The sequence below is a fragment of the Cynoglossus semilaevis genome, chromosome 19 (genome assembly GCF_000523025.1).
Source record: "Cynoglossus semilaevis isolate Cse_v1.0 chromosome 19, Cse_v1.0, whole genome shotgun sequence".
NCBI classification, from domain to species: Eukaryota; Metazoa; Chordata; class Actinopteri; order Pleuronectiformes; family Cynoglossidae; genus Cynoglossus; species Cynoglossus semilaevis.
The window spans coordinates 14,732,035-14,737,222 of NC_024325.1; the positions used below are offsets into that span (position 1 = coordinate 14,732,035).

The window sequence follows — 5,188 nt, forward strand, 5'->3', positions numbered from 1 at the left end:
ACCCAAGTTCCATGTGGATGTGGAGCTTTTTGTCTAATGACATATTGTGCGTCTTCAGTTCTTTGGGGAACCTCCGTCGCCGTGAACTGCTGACAACAATGCCGTCTTCCTGCTCTGTCATCCCTGCTCCGTTCATCCTCACCGTCTCTTCCTAAAATAGTCCACAGCCTGCACAGGCAAGCCACAAAAACAATGCCCATGTCACAAAAACATCACGGAGGAAACGACGCATAACCAACAGGAAATGCGATGCCAACACCCCACAGAGGAGAGCCGACATAGTTTGTCTTCTTCGGAATGTAATCGCCTCCTCTGCAGATTCAGATGCAGTACTTTCTTTCTAAAGTCTCTTTTCGGCGACATCTGCAGAAAAACGCATAAAGAAGCAGCTTTGAAAGAGGAGCCAGAGTTAATGGGTCAACCTATGGTTACATGCAAGGCAAATCTGGCCTCTGAGTAAAGAGACCGAGAATAGGCTGACTAAGATTAGTCCGTAGACCTGAAGTACTGCATGTTTGGTTGCACTATTAATATATAACCACTAGAGTTAGCAAAAGAAAATAGGCAAAAAGGTCAGATTTAGGCCTGACTCCTGTGTGAACGTAGTCTGAAAATGTGTTAGAAATCGATGGTTGATTTGTATTTTAACAGTTTAAATCAGTGTTTCCCAAAGACTGGGTCGTGACCTTCAGGTGGGTCGCAAGATATTTCTTTTTGGGTCGTCTCACATCATGTTTCCCAGGAGTTTACGAATAATGTATATTGACTTGGGTCGTGAAAGTTTGTGACATTTGGAACACTGGTTTAGATGCACAAATAAAGGTTGAAATTAGGGATCGGCCGACCGATAATATCGGACCGATATTAGCATAATTATGTAATATCTGTAAGTAACGTAATTGGTTTTTCCTCCGAGAAAGAAAGTTGCTTGTAGGGTCCTGAGACGTTTACCTCATGGGGACAAAATGGCTGCAATAATCGGTGTCGTTTGACATCGGAATCTGGAAATTAATGGACCGATATCAGATATTGTCAAAAAGTTACTGTCAGACCTTTTTTAGCTAAAACCATCACTTTATCTATAAAATGTTTTTCTTTTTGGTTAGTTTTCTTAAGTAAAAAGAACAATTTGAATTGAATCCTGTGTCGGCTCCAGCCCTCTGCCCAGAAACCACTATTCACAACACACTCTGATGTTTTGTCTCTGGGAACGGAAGCTCTGATTAGGCCAACANNGACGGAGTCTCCGTGTGTAGATGTGACTTCATCTCTTCCTGCCACACAGGAAAAGTGGATCAGATCAGCCGGGGTCTGACACCTGCGTGGACCCGGGGTCAAATCGTGTCCGTGGGCGCAGGGATGGAGTCAAATGTCAGATATAAAGGACGTGGATGTGTGCACAGTGACTGGAGATGTGAAGAAACGGAGTCAGGAAAGACACTGACTCCAAGGAGATGAAGCGATAAGAGCTAAATGAAATAAAAAATGGCGGAAATAGTCACGATGAGCTTCTTTTGTGGAGTAGATCTGCCAGGATCAACAGCACTGCGGTGTTGGGTTGCCTGCCATAATCCAGATGATTGTTTTAGCTAACGGAGGCCTGAGGGTCAGTTCTAGCACATGTGCAGGTTTCGCTGGCTTTTCTTTGGCTAACTGTAGTTAGTACTAATTATTTCTGGGCTGACTTTGTGGAATAATTTAAGTTTGTAATTTTAGCTAACTCTGAGCCTAATCCCGCTGAGCAATTTCTGAGGCAACTAGTTATTTTGTTTGTTTTCTTTAGCCTTTCGCACCTAAATATTTGTAGTTAGCTAGTTGCAGGAAATATTATTTTGGCTTTTACCTCGCTATATTTAGCTATCCTAGCTTACACATTTTGTGTTTCGTTGCTAACATTGGTTTTACCTTTAGAGTTTTACACAATTTCTGGCAATTGTTGCAGAGTTAAGGCAACTTTGAGGCTAACTTTATTGATGTTTCAGCTAGTTAGCAATATTTTGGTAAAATCTCTGTTTCTTCTTTTCACTGTTATTATGTTTATATTATTGGTGGCGTTGAATTTTTCTTTTTTTCTTCATTAATTAATTCTCTGTTATTCCACAGTCCACTTCACACACGTCAGTTTTGTTGTCGTTGATTTGTTTGTTGGGAAAAGCTAACCCAGGCCGACGAGTCCAGTTCTGCAGCAGACTTAGCCCGACCCCCTCCATTAGCTCCTAACGAGCCTTTTCTAAATGACTTGAGTCGATGGTCAACCACCATGTCGCACTCGCTGCTCTGTTGTTGACATGCTGACCACAGGCCGCGGGGTCGCCGCCATGTTGGAATTCAAGGCGATCCAATCAAAAAGTTGGGATAATTGGGGTAAATTTACAGCTGTTTTATTTCTGCTCTGCGTGTACGAACATCGGAAACAAATGCCGAGCCTTATCTCTGACTTGACGCGAGCGTAAATCTCCAAAATGTACTAAAAGTTTGAAATGCAGCGCGGGGTCACGGCGGTCAGACACGGCTAGACACAAAATGACAAACGCTGATTAAACCCCCTGATAGGGCTGTGGAAATGTGTGTGTGTGTGTGTGTGTGTGTGTGTGTGGACATGTGTTTGTATTTGACAGAGAAAGGCAAAAACACACACTTTACATGGAGAAGTGTGTGGCCGAGGTATAAATCTGTCACTCGTCCTCCGTCTGCTCTTCATTAACGTCGTGTTGATGCAACTTTGTGGTCATTTTTACACAACAAGTTTGAGGGAGAGAAAATGTAGTCGCAAATACTTACATACGCAAAACACACACAGAGGACCTTGTGTATAAATACACTGCCCCCCCCCACATATATAATGTGTATAATGTATACAGCAGATGGTGGACTGATCGTAGTATTGTAGTATCTTCCTCTTCCTCCTCCTCTTCCGTCAACACCTCCTTATTTTACACTGTCCTGCCATCTCTCTCTCTCCCTCCTCTCTCTCCCTCCTCTTCCTCCTCCCTCCTCTGCAGTGATGCAGGTGGATGCCTGACCTAAAATCGGGGCTGATGTATGACTCCCGTCCTGCTGACGGCAGCAAGTTAAAGAGTGTGTTTATGTGGCTGTGAGTGTCTGAGCCCCGGCTCTGCCTCCTCTTCCTCCTCCTCTTCATCTGCCTTCTTCACCCTTGACTGTAACTGATCACCTCAGATGTCAAAGGTCACTGTAAACCGCTCATGTATAAATATGGATTTATTTGTTACACGGCTGTAATCCCTCCTCTGTCATCAAGTCATTTACAAGAAGGTGGGGGTGAGGAGGGGGGAGGGAGGGGTGAAGAAAGAACAGGATGAAGAAAAATAAGAAGAGGAGGAAGAAGATGAAGAGAAAGTGTCTGTAGTGTAGTGGTTGTCACGATCGCCTAACAAGCTAAAGGTCCCCTGTTTGAGTCCGGGCGGAGACATGTTTAGGGCAGTGGTGGCTCGATGTTTCCTTCTGAACAGAAATGACTTTAATTCTTCACTTTAAAATAAAAAAACATTAAGTATAAAATTTAAATCAAAATCTGCAGCAGTAACGAATACCATGAATGGATTTGTGGGCTATTTTATTAATTCCTTTAAAGGAGGACAAAAAAAAAAATACATTGTAGTATATTTAAGATATTTAGATAGGCATAGAATGAACACGTCTTATAAACAAACCTACATTTTATTATTAGTATTCAGCCAGTACCAGTTTTGGATAAATCCCAAGTAAAATTCCAGAAACACAAACAAAAAAAATTAAATGAAATAAATTCAAACATGGAAGGATGGATGGAAATTCCTCCACGTTTCCAGGACCCAGACTTTGCAACGGTGTCCTGGAGGAGGAGGAGGAGGAGGGACGGATTATTTTGCTAATGAGTCTCATCCATGCATACATAATGAGCTGAAGTGACTCCTTTCCTCCTTTGTCTCCACTCTCTCTGGGTCTACTTCCACAGAGAGGAGCTGGGGGGCACCAAAGTCTGCCTCCAAATACTCCGTCCTGCTTTTGTGGCTGCTGCTGCTGCTACCAGAATAAATTAGAAGTCTGTTAGGAAGAGGAGGAGGAGGAGGAGGAGGAGGAGGAGGAGGAGGAGGGAGCAGAGGAGTAAAAAAAAAGGGGGCAGGGCCTTGTGGTGGGGGTGGAGGAGTCGGCTTTCAGGCGGTGAGGCGCACGGTGCTGTGGAGCCGCTCAGTTGTGCGCACACCCGTCCACAGTGCACTGCTCTGTACTACACCTCACTACACTACACCTCACTACACTACACACACCGGCTGTGTGTGAGAGAGTGGATGCTGACTGAGCCGAGGAGCAGGAGGACCGCAGGGCTGCAGACCGAGCCCGTGTCTCCTGCAGACTGACCCAGACGTCCTCACCTGACTGACCAGGACGCAGGAAAAAAAAAAAAAAAAAAAAAAAAAAGGGACGCCTGAGTGGAGGAGAAGAAGGAGAAGAGAAGGAGGTCTGGAGGATCAGTGACTGTCACCGTGTCTGGATATGATGTGGATGAAACAGAGGGGAATTAAAGGACCAGTTCAGCTGATCGAGGAGCGTTCATGATCCGCCGCTGCTGCTGGATTCACTGACCGAAGGAAAGAGAGGAATAATTGGGAAACGGTTTGCATACTAATCAGGATTCAGACAGGAGAAAGGAGAGAAAGGAGAGGAGAGGAGGAGAGCACACACGTCCAGAGCAGCTGAGAGAGGCTCAGATGAATGTAAGTCACAGCATCTTTCCTTCTTCTCCTCAGTGCTGCAGAAGCAGACGCACCTTCCATGCTTCCTTTTTCCCCCTTCCTTGTTTCCTTTTTTTCCCCTTCCTTGTTTCCTTTTTTCCCCCTTCCTTGTTTCCTTTTTTCCCTTCCTTGCTTCCTTTTTTCCCTTCCTTGCTTCCTTTTCCCCCTCCCTTGCCTCCTGAGGTGCATGCTTGAAGCTGCCTCCCTCAGCTGCACCTTGCAGAAAGGCCGGCAGGAGGTTCGGACGGGGGGGGGAGTGATCAGCAGATGGACTCTGATAGTGTGATGAGACGGTGATGCAGCGTCAAGGAATATTGATTATTGATTATTGATTATTGATCAGCAGTCACAGCTAAGCAGATCGACAGAGGAGAAAAGTGCCGCTGCCGAGAAGGATGTTATTGTAGTAACAACGACAGGGGGCGTGTGTCTGTGTGTGTATGGAGGGGGGG

General features: G+C 45.1%; 1 protein-coding gene across 2 annotated transcripts in view; it reads left to right on the plus strand.

The window, feature by feature from the left end:
* The first annotated feature begins 4,110 nt into the window (after positions 1-4,110).
* The window catches only part of LOC103395499 (protocadherin-16-like), a 124,203-nt gene continuing 123,125 nt past the window's right edge, over positions 4,111-5,188 (plus strand). Inside the window, exon 1 of one of the 2 annotated variants that reach the window (XM_025065696.1) lies at positions 4,111-4,718. The gene's annotated coding sequence lies outside the window, so the exon portion shown is untranslated. The remainder of the gene's footprint in view (positions 4,719-5,188) is intronic. The other variant, XM_017041517.2, reaches the window with a different exon arrangement.